The 12,035-nt window shown below is 50.9% G+C and overlaps 1 protein-coding gene across 9 annotated transcripts in view; it reads right to left on the reverse strand.

The window, feature by feature from the left end:
• Window positions 1-12,035, reverse strand: part of CCDC73 (coiled-coil domain containing 73) — a 152,478-nt gene that overhangs the window by 78,051 nt on the left and 62,392 nt on the right. The window lies entirely within an intron of this gene.

Raw genomic sequence — 12,035 nt, forward strand, 5'->3', positions numbered from 1 at the left:
CGCTACCCCTCTGGTGGTGTCTTCACCGGTGCTGTCATGCCCTGGTGCCTCTCTCACTCCACGGGCTCCAGTCTCCTCTTCGTGGCTTGGCCCTCTGGCCAGGTCACTAAGGTTCTCCCCTTTTGGGGAATTCAAAGTCCTTCCAGACACACTGTCTGTCTGGCAACTCCAACATCCTTGCCACTTCTCAGTGGCTGGCAGGGGAATCCAGGCCTGCCCACTGCACTAGATTCCAGCCAAGGATCCTATAACAAGCAGCCAAGATCTTTACATGGTCCCACCCCTTGCTGCTGTTTCCCTGGCCTTCTTCCTACTTATCTGGCCTCCCCTCTCTCTGGGTTTGCCAGCCTCCCAACTCCCTCCACTCAAGGAGTGGCTGTAGCCTACTTCCCTGAAGCCCCCTCATCTGTAGCCAGCTTCCTGGCTTTATAGGCTCTATCTGTTCCTGCAAAGGTGAGCCTGTGTGCAATCAGCTAGTTCCCTGCTGCCTGGCTCCTCCTCCAGGTGCAGTCTGGGGAATTAATTGGCCAGCCAGGCTATCTTAACCCCTTCCAATCCTGTGTGGGATGGACACCCCGTTATAGATGCCCATCCAAACCCCAGGCCGTGAGGTAATAAAGGTAATAATTGGAGATATACCAATCTCCTAGAACTGGAAGGGACCTTGAAAGGTCATTGAGTCCAGCCCCCTGCCTTCACTAGCAGGACCAATTTTTGCCCCAGATTCCTAAGTGGCCCCCTCAAGGATTGAGCTCACAATCCTGGGTTTAGCAGGCCAATGCTCAAACCACTGAGCTATCCCTCCCCCCTGAGAAGAGAGCCTGGGTTGGGATGCCTGAGCTTCTCTTGGTCCTGTTTGAGAAGATCCAGGAACGACTGGAGCCTGACTGGTGGAGAGCTTCAGGTGGTCTGTGAACCAGAACTGCCAGGGCCAGTAGAGTACTATGAGAATGATGATGGTCTGTCCTGGAGAACTTTCCAGGGAGAAAGGTATATTGAAGGGCACCCATTCAGGGGAGCAGGAGAACATTACCCTGGGAGTATCTGCCTACAGCCCTCAAGCAGTAGATGGGAAGCTTTTGATTAATTTGTGATGCAAAGAGGTCTCATCAAGGAGTACCACACCATGCGAAGAGATCAGTCAGGACTGTGTCATGTAGTTCCCATTTGTGGTCTATGCAGAGAGTCCTGCTCAGTATGTCAGCCAGGGAATTCTAAGAACTTGGGAGGCACACAACCTGTATGGTCACCTGGTTTCTGACACACCAATTCCTCTGCCTCGGAGCAGAGAGGGTGAGATCTCACCCTTCTCTGCCTGTTGACATAGACCACTGTGGTAATGTTGTCAAATAGGATCTGCACGTGGAGGAAGCATATGAGGGAAAGGAAGGCTTTGCAGGCAAGATGGATTGTCTGGAGTCTCACGATGTTTATGTGTAGCCTGGCTTCCTGTGATGTCCATGTACCTTGCACCGTGTGGTGATCAAGATGAACACCCAATTCTGCAAGGGAAGCATCCATCATGATGATGGCCCTTGGTATAGGAGGGCTGAAAGGGGTCCTGGTCATTACCTTGGATGGATCAGACCACCAAATGAGAGAGGCCAGAACGTCCAAGGGAACAGTGACCCTGGCATCTATGAGGTCTTTGGTTGGCTTGTAGGTAGAGCAAAGTCAGGCCTTTAGGCACCGCAGGTGAAATCTCACAAGGGGCGTCATATAGGTGCAGGCGGCCATGTGTCCCAAAAGAGAGAGGCACTGGCGTGCTCTGGTGCAGGGCTTGTGGTGAATGCAGGCAACCAGGGTGCTCATAGTGGAGAACCCGTCCACCAGAAGAAAGGCTCACACAGAGAGCCCCTCTAAAGTTTATTGTCTGTGTAGGTGACAAAACAGACTTATGTTCATTCACGCAGACCCCTAAGGAGGTGTCAAAGAGACTAAATCATGAAGACAACTTCTTGCTATGATTGTTCCACTAAGAAGCCAGTCATCCAGGTACAGGAATACCGTACAAGTCCCTGGCATCTCATTTGGGCCGCTACGACTACAAACACCTTAGTAAAGACACTTGGTGCTGTTGCTAGGCTGAAGGAGAGGATGTGAAATCAGTAATGTTGCTGCCCCACCTTGAATCTCAGGAACTTCCTATGAGACAAGTGGATGTCCACACGGAAGTATGCATCTTTCATGGCAAGAGCAATGAACCATGATTCCTCCTAGGGAGGGAATTATCAATATCAATGTGACCATCCAGAATTTCAGCTTTCTGATTACTATATTTAGCTGACAAAAATCCAGGATGAGCCTCCACCCTCTGCCTTTTTTGGGGATGAGGAAATATGGTGAGTAGAACCCTCTCCCCTGGTATTGAGGCAGGCCAACCTCTATTGCACCTTTGAGAAGCAGGGAGTCTGAAGACTCAATTGGTGAGAGGGATCCCCAAAGGGAGTCAGGTGGGAGGGTGATGAGGTGGGAAGGAAAGAACCTCTGTGCAGTATCCGTGATGGATAATATCCAATACCCAACTGTTTACGGTGATCTTGCCTCAATTGTGGGCAAGGTGGCCACCAAAGATGACAGGAGGTGAGGTAGGTGGCATCAAAGGTGGTTCACAGCTCTCAACCAAAAATGACTCTTTGACTGCAACTGGAAGAGGATGGAGGAGGTGGCAGTGGCCAGGGCTCGGAAGCGAGCTCTCTGGGACCTCTGTCATCTGTGGGGAGGTGGCTGTTGATAGTAGGATGGGTAGGCATTAGGTGGCTGTGGTCTAAAGGCCGCCTCTGGTACTTCTTCCTGGGGGGCAGGGTGTAGATTCCAAGTAACCGCAGAGTGGAGCATGAATGCTTCAGGGAATGCAGAGGCTCATCCATCTTGTCATTAAAAAGATTGGCTTTGTCGAAAGGGAGGTCCTCAATAGTGTTTTGAACCTCTCTCAGGAAACCCAAAGACTGGACTCTGCACATAACCAGTCTGGTGGCCAAGGAACAGGATTCAGTGTCAGCTGTGCCACCATGGCCTGAAGGGCCACCTTTGCCATCAGTCTCCCCTCATCTACCAAAGCCTGGAACTGGGCCTGGTCATCCTCAGGGAGCTTGTCCTTAAATTCTGCCAGCCTGCTGTAGATACTGAAATCATACTTAGCAAACAGCACCTGGTAGTTGGCTATGCAAAACTTCAGCCCAGCTGAGGAAAAGATCTTCCTGCCTAGGAGGTCCAACCTTTTCGACCCCTTGTCTGGTGGGCTGGACTTCTGTGCATGTTGTGGAGCCCGCTCCACATCTGTTGTTGAACCCACTCCTCAGTGAATTAGAGGCCAGGTACATAAAAAGGAAATTGGTCCCTTTGCCTGGCATGAAATAGCATCTCTTGGCTTTTTCGTGGGAGGAGGAGACATGATATGAGCATGTGCCAAACCATCCTGGCTGGTGCCAGTATGGTCTTGTTTATGGGAAGGGCCACCCTGGTTGGTCTCTGAGGTTGAAGAATATTCAGGAGATGATGCTGGGGATCCAAAACTTCCCCAGCAGAATTTATACATCACTAGTCCCACTCTATAGAAGTTCTTGGTATTGACGGGGGTCATCCATTCGAGAGGGTGGCAAAGGGATGACTGCCTGATCCAGTGATGAGGAGGCTCCAATTGGAACTGGCAGTACTGATTCCACGTTTTCCTCCTCGTATACCGATGAAGCCAGCTGGTGAGTGGGGGAGGAACAATAAGAATGGTGCCAGACATCTGTAATATGGGTCCCGGGGGCTCCAGTAGGGCCAGAAGGAGGGAGTCCACTGGTCTCAGCAGTCTCCATTGAAAGTGATGCCAACCTTCCTGGGGGTGGGGAGGTATTGAGAAAGAGTCATACCCAGGTGGATAAGGTTGCCTTGGATGTCCATCTGGGTTCGTGCACTGTGGCAGGGACATTGGCTGGGCTATGTCCTGGGATTCCTCTAAGTCAGACAACAATTCCATTGAAAAGAGCAAGACTGTTGTCACCGGGGGATCCCGATCTGATGGATGGGGAAGGGGCCTCTCCTGCAACAGTTCATCCTCAGGCAGAGGAATGTCCCAGAGAATGGACAGGCCTGACAGGAGTGGAGACAGTCTGCGTATTGATGAGGTGGCACCGATGGAACATCCAGGGCCACCCGCGGAGTTGGGTGTTCCATGATTCCCAGCACCATGGTCACCAATGGTACCAAAGGATCCTGCTTCTTCTTTACTTTACCCTTTGGCGCCGGTTCCGCGGGATCAGCCCATGATGTCTCACCCGACCTGGCACAGCTTGGGGAGGAAATGTGCCTCTTATGCGCAATCTGCTGCAGGATCTGCTCTTATGATCAAAAGAGTGTTTCTTATTCTCGTGGTGGGCCTTGTCCTTGGGCTTTGCTGCTGATGACTCCACATCATGGCTTGTGCTCAGAGTGGCACTACTGGTTGGTCGAGGCCAGGGCCGGCTCCAGGCGCCAGCATTCCAAGCAGGTGCTTGGGGCAGCAATCTGCAAGGGGCGGCAGTCTGTGTGTTTTTGCCCCCAAGCAGTGCGCCGAATTGCCGCCACTGACGGCGGGGGCAGTCCATGTGCCGTTAGGGTGGCATGCGCGTTTCTGCAGCAGCGGCAATTCGGCGGCAGCTTCTATGTTCAGCTTTCTGCAGCGGCACAGCTTCTGTCTTCTGGCTGAAGACAGAAGCTGCTGACGAATTGCCACTGCTGCGGAAACGCACATGCCGCCTTCATAGAATCATAGAATCTCAGGGTTGGAAGGGACCTCAGGAGGTCATCTAGTCCAACCCCCTACTCAAAGCAGGACCAAACCCAACTAAATCATCCCAGCCAGGGCTTTGTCAAGTCTGACTTTAAAAACCTCTAAGGAAGGAGATTCCACCACCTCCCTAGGTAACCCATTCCAGTTCTTCACCACCCTACTAGTGAAAAAGTTTTTCCTAATGTCCAACCTAAACCTCCCCCTCTGCAACTTGAGACCATTACTCCTTGTTCTGTCATCTTCTACCACTGAGAACAGTCTAGATCCATCCTCTTTGGAACCCCCTTTCAGGTAGTTGAAAGCAGCTATCAAATTCCCCCTCATTCTTCTCTTCTGCAGGCTAAACAATCTCAGTTCCCTCAGCCTCTCCTCATAAGTCATGTGCTCCAGCCCCCTAATCATTTTTGTTGCCCTCCGCTGGACTCTCTCCAATTTATCCACATCCTTCTTGTAGTGTGGGGCCCAAAACTGGACACAGTACTCCAGATGAGGCCTCACCAGTGCTGAATAGAGGGGAATGATCACATCCCTCGATCTGCTGGAAATGCCCCTACTTATACAACCCAAAATGCCATTAGCCTTCTTGGCAACAAGGGCACACTGTTGACTCATATTCAGCTTTTCATCCACCGTAACCCCTAGGTCCTTTTCTGCAGAACTGCTGCCCAGCCATTCGGTCCCTAGTCTGTAGCAGTGCATGGGATTCTTCCGTCCTAAGTGCAGGACTCTGCACTTGTCCTTGTTGAACCTCATCATATTTCTTTTGGCCCAATCCTCTAATTTGTCTAGGTCCCTCTGTATCCTATCCCTACCCTCCAGCGTATCAACCACTCCTCCCAGTTTAGTGTCATCTGCAAACTTGCTAAGGGTGCAGTCCACACCATCCTCCAGATCGTTAATGAAGATATTGAACAAAACCGGCCCCAGCACAGACCCTTGGGGCACTCCACTTGATACCGGCTGCCAACTAGACATGGAACCATTGATCACTCCCCGTTGAGCCCGACCATCTAGCCAGTTTTCTATCCACCTTACCGTCCATTCATCCAGCCCAGACTTCTTTAACTTGCTGGCAAGAATACTGTGGGAGACTGTATCAAAACCTTTGCTAAAGTCAAGAAATAACACATCCACTGCTTTCCCCTCATCCACAGAGCCGGTTATCTCATCATAGAAGGCAATTAGGTTAGTCAGGCATGACTTGCCCTTGATGAATCCATGCTGACTGTTCCTAATCACTTTCCCCTCCTTTAAGTGGTTCAGAATTGATTCCTTGAGGACCTGTTCCATGATTTTTCCAGGGACTGAGGTGAGACTGACTGGCCTGTAGTTCCCTGGATCTTCCTTCTTCCCTTTTTTAAAGATGGGCACTACATTAGCTTTTTTCCAGTCATCCGGGACCTCCCCGGATCGTCATGATTTTTCAAAGATAATGGCCAATGGCTCTGCAATCTCATTGGCCAACTCCTTTAGCACCCTCGGATGCAGTGCATCCGGCCCCATGGACTTGTGCTCGTCCAGCTTTTCTAAATAGTCCCGAACTACTACTTTCTCCACAGAGAGCTGGTCACCTCCTCCCCATACCGTGCTGCAGAGTGCAGCTGTCTGGGAGCTGACCTTGTCTGTGAAGACAGAGGCAAAAAAAGCATTGAGTACACTAGCTTTCTCCACATCCTCTGTCACTAGGTTCCCTCCCTCATTCAGCAAGGGCCCCACACTTTCGTTGACTTTCTTCTTGTTGCTAACATACCTGAAGAAACCCTTCTTGTTATTCCTAACATCTCCGGCTAGCTGCAACTCCAAGTGTGATTTGGCCTTCCTAATTTCACTCCTGCATGCCTGAGCAATACTTTTATGCTCATCCCTGGTTATTTGTCCAATCTTCCACTTCTTGTACGCTGTTTTTTTGTGTTTAAGACAAGCAAGGATTTCACTGTTAAGCCAAGCTGGTCGCCTGCCATATTAACTTTTCTTCCTACACATCGGGATGGTTTGTTCCTGCAACCTCCATAAGGATTCTTTAAAATACAGCCAGCTTTCCTCGACTCCTTTCCCCGTCATGTTATTCTCCCAGGGGACCTTGCCCATCAGTTCCCTGAGGGAGTCGAAGTCTGCTTTTCTGAAGTCCAGGTCTCTGTTCTACTGCTCTCCTTTCTTCCTTGTGTCAGGATCCTGAACTCGACCATCTCATAGTCACTGCCTCCCAGGTTCCCATCCACTATTGCTTCCTCTACTATTTCTTCCCTGTTTGTGAGCAGCAGGTCAAGAAGAGCTTTTCCCCTAGTTGGTTCCTCCAGCACTTGCACCAGGAAATTGTCCCCTACACTTTCCAGAAACTTCCTGGATTGTCTGTGCACTGCTGTATTGCTCTCCCAGCAGATATGGGGGTGATTAAAGTCACCCATGAGAACCAGGGCCTGTGATCTAGCAACTTCTGTTAGTTGCTGGAAGAAAGCTTCGTCCACCTCATCCCCCTGGTCTGGTGGTCTGTAGCAGACTCCCACCACGACATTACCCTTGTTGTTCATACTTCTAAATTTAATCCAGAGACTCTCAGGTTTTTCTGCAGTTTCATACTGGAGCTCTGAGCAGTCATACTGCTCTCTTACATACAACACAACTCCCCCACCTTTTCTGCCCTGCCTATCCTTCCTGAACAGTTTATATCCATCCATGACAGTACTCCAATCATGTGAGTTATCCCACCAAGTCTCTGTTATTCCAGTTACATCATAATTCCTTGACTGTGCCAGGACTTCTAGTTCTCCCTGCTTGTTCCCCAGGCTTCTTGCATTTGTGTATAGGCATGTAAGATAACTCACTGATCGTCCTGCTGTCCCAGTATGGGGCAGGAGCCCTCCCCTCTTGCACTCACCTACTTGTACTTTCTCCCGATATCCCACTTCCCCACTTACCTCGGGGCTTTGGTCTCCTTCCCTCGGTGAACCTAGTTTAAAGCCCTCCTCACTAGGTTAGCCAGCCTGCTTGCAAAGATGCTCTTCCCTCTCTTCGTAAGGTGGATCCCGTCTCTGCCTAGCACTCCTTCTTGGAAGACCATCCCATGCAGGGGCGGCTCTAGGCACCAGCAAAACAAGCTGTTGCCTAGGGCGGCGAAGTCTAGGGGGCGGCAGGCTGGGCCGGCGGACCTGCCGCAGTCATGCCTGCGGGAGGTCCACCGAGCCCCGGGACGACCGGACCTGCCGCAGGCATGACTGCAGAGGGGGCGCTCGTCCCGCGGCTCGGCTGGACCTCCCGCAGGCATGACTGCGGCAGCTCAAGCGGAGCCGGGGGAGCTGCGAACCGTCCGCAGCCGCGGGGGGTCCAGCCGAGCCACGCGGGACCAGCGGACCCTCTACAGTCATGCCCGCGGGAGGTCCGCTGCTCCCGCGGCTCCGGGGCGCCTCCCGCGCATGACTGCTTGGGGCGGCCAAAACGGTAGAGCCGCCCCTGATCCCATGGTCAAAGAATCCAAACCCGTCTCTCCGACACCATCTGCGTAGCCATTCGTTGACTTCCACGATTTGACGATCTCTACCCTGGCCTTTTCCTGCCACAGGGAGGATAGACGAGAACACCACTTGCGCCTCAAACTCCTTTATCCTTCTTCCCAGAGCCACATAGTCTGCAGTGATAGGCTCAAGGTCATTCATGGCAGTATCATTGGTGCCCACGTGGAGAAGCAGGAAGGGGTAGCGATCTGAGGGCTTGATGAGTCTCGGCAGTCTCTCCGTCACATCATGAATCCTAGCCCCTGGCAAGCAGCACACCTTTCGGTTTTCCCGGTCAGGGCGGCAGATAGATGACTCAGTCCCCCTGAGGAGACAGTCCCCGACCACCACCACCCTCCTCCTCCTCTTGGGAGTGGTGGTCGTGGAACCCCCATCCCTAGGACGGTGCATCTCATGCCTTCCAATCAGCGGAGTCTCCTTCTGCTCTGTTCCCTCAGATGTATCATCCACTCCACTCTCTGCACTAGTACCTGCGGAGAGGACACAAAAACGGTTGCTCACCTGCATCTGTGTTACTGGTACATGGACGTTTCTGGTACTCTTTCCTCTTCTGGAAGTCACATGCCACCAATTATCCTCGCTGGCCTTCTGTCCCTGCTGCGTAGCCTGCTCTGAATCTTCAGAACATTGTGCCCGCTGAAGCTGATCCTGACGTCTATCCAGGAAATCCTCATTTTCTTTTATGGAACGCAGGGTTGATATTCGTTTCTCCAGACCTTGAATCTTCTCTTCCAAAATGGAGATCAGCTTGCACTTTGTACAGACAAAGTCGCTTCTGTCCTGTGGAAGGAAGACAAACATGGCGCATCCTGTGCAGGTCACAACAGCGGCTCGCTCAGCATCCATAGTCTCTTCCTTCTAAGAGCTTCCTTACTCAGAGACACCTGCAAGAGGGGAGCCTCAGCAGGCTCTCTCCAGGCGAACTCCCAGGCAAACTCCTTCTGTTTGCCTCTCTGCTGTTCGCTGCTCAGCTGGTTCGCAGCTGACTGCCTTTTTATAACAGTCAGGCCCAGCTGGAACAAAGCACTCCCAATTCACACTGTTCAAACAAGCAATCAAGCACACGGTCAAACTGCCAAACTGTCCCCTCAACAGACACTCAGATACTCACCAGCGCAGTCCCCCTAATGCAGCACTTAGCGTACCTCTGCTCAGACAGATCCCAGGCAAACTCCTTCTGTTTGCCTCTCTGCTGTTTGCTGTTCGCTTAACAGCGTACTGACTGCCCCCGCCATCAGCGGCGGCAATTCAGCGCTCTGCTTGGGGCAGCGAAAACAGTAGAGCCGGCCCTGGTCAAGGCCACTGTACGGGGGTCCCTGGCCAGGATCACAGTGAGTCTGGGGCCGCAAATCTTCTTTGATCAGGAACTTACGGAGTTGGAGCTCACAGGCCTCTCTAGTTCTTGGCAGGAAGGACTTACACCGGTCACACTTCACTGAGATATGCGCCTCACCCAGACACTAGAGGCATCATTGATGCTCGCCACTAATGAAAAAGCAATGAGGGCAGGAGATGCAGTTCTTGAAGCCTAGGACCTGTGCATAGCCCTTAGGTAGCAAAGGGTTCTTCCCCCCGACTGGGGTTCTATACTACACTGTACAATGCTAAACTATCTCAAACTAAGCTATAAAACTATGAAAAAAATATTTACACAGGTATATACAAATAAGAGCAAAGGAGGAATAGGGGTTCCAACTCAGGCCATGTGGAGGTAAGAAGGAACTGTAGTGGGGTCAACCCACACCATCCCTGATACCCTTGGTTGGAAACACGAGGAAAGACACTGCACATGTGCAGGTCAATGGACTTTGATTGGAGAAAATTTCTGGACTCAGGAACATGGCACGCATGCACACATGTGTGTGGAATACACATAGGGACCATCACTCAAAAAAGTAGTAATTGTTTCTTCTTCTTTGAGTAGATGCAGCCATGTAGTCCACCTAGGTGATTCACAAGCAGTACACACAAGAGGTGGGGCCTGGAGCCTACTTAAAAAGGACTGCTCTACCAAAGTACACATCTGTTCTGCATGCTGCAGTAAAGGCATAATAGTTGGTAAACATATGTACAGGTGATCAAATGGCAGCCCTGCAAAGTCCAATACTGAAACTTCACCTAAAAAAGCCATTGACATAGCCAGTGCCCTCATAGAGTGAGCATGCAGCTTTTGAGGGATCGTAGTTCACACTATTTTGTATGCAGTCTAGATGCAGGAAGTTATCCATCTGGAGACTGTCAGCAAAAAGAGGGCTTGTCCCTTCTTCCAGTCTGCATATGACAGACAAGGCGAAGCACAAAACAGTTTAGTCCTGTCCAAGTAAAGGTGAGGCAGTGCCTGACGTTCAGTGAATGAAGATGCTGCTTCTCCAGAGTTTGTCTGTCTGTGGCTTAGGACAGAACACAGGTAGATACACTGCTTGATTCAGGTGAAATTGAGTCACTACTCTACATAAAACTCAGTGTGTGGCTGCAAGGTTGCTTTGTCTTTAGACAGCTGAGTATAAGGAGGCTCTGCCATCACAGCCTGCAACTCTTGGAGGTCACAGCCACCAGGAATGCAATCTTTTGACACAGAAGTGGAAAAAAAGATGCCAAAGACTCAGAGATCCCATCAGAGCCGCTAAACTGTATTGAGGTCCCACAAACGAAATGGTTCTTTCACTGGTGGGTGGAGACAAAGGACTCCTTTCAAGAATCTTGCTACTATGGCATTCAAAAATAACAACCTCCCCTGGATGGAAGGATGAAATGCCGAGATTGCAGCCACGTGGACCTTCAACAGACTGAGTGCAAGACCTGAAGACTGAAAATGTAACAAGTACTCCAAGATGTCCTGAATCCCAGCCAACATTGGTTGAACCCTGAGGGCCAATGACCACACTGAAAAATGTTCCCATTTGGCCAAATAGGCCAATCTGGTGGAGGTCTTCCTATTATTAAGTAAAACCTGTCGCACAGCCTCCAAACATTGTTCCTATTCCTCATTTAGCCATGGAGGAGCAACACAGTGAAATATAGAGAGATCTGAGTGCAACATGCAAGCTCTGACCAGATTTCTGGTCCTGGGCAGTGGGAACCGAGAGAAGAGGACCCCCTGTCATATGTTGTCCTGTACTGTCCACAACCATATAGCTAATTGTCCTCAGCCACATTTGGAGAGGGCCAAGACGCATCCTGACAAACTGGACTAACTGTGTGCATGCAGCCATGTGACCTAACAGTCTTAGGCACACTCAAACTGTAGTTGAAGGCTGAGAGTGCAGTTCCAGACACAAATGACAAATCACCCAAAAACAAATCTACCGCCAAGGCAACAAGAGTGACAAGGAATGTATCATTCCTCAGTTCCAGACCTAGCCCCAGTCTCAACTCTGCAGTCTGTGGCAGAGGGAGATCAGGTTATGTTACCAAAAGCCACTGCGGTTCTGTGACATGTCTAGATGGTGCCAATGAGGTTGTGGCTGTCATGAGGTGGGAGTCTGGAACTGCTAGGCAGAGTAGATCCACTGCTGCCTGGTATGCCACTGGTGTGGAGACAGCTGGTGTCAGCATAGATGTCATTGGTACAGACTCAACGCACGTTCCAGGGTCGGAACCAGAGTAAGTGGTATGGGATCCCGCGTGTATACATGGTACCAGGGAGTGATTAGAAGGACCTGTTCCATCCCACGTGCCAGCAGTAGCACGGCAACCATCCGTACTCTTCTTAGACCAAGAAGAGTCATCACGAGACTTATAGTGATCTCAATTGGTCTTATGAGACT

The sequence above is a fragment of the Mauremys reevesii genome, linkage group 4, assembly GCF_016161935.1.
Source record: "Mauremys reevesii isolate NIE-2019 linkage group 4, ASM1616193v1, whole genome shotgun sequence".
NCBI lineage: Eukaryota > Metazoa > Chordata > Testudines > Geoemydidae > Mauremys > Mauremys reevesii.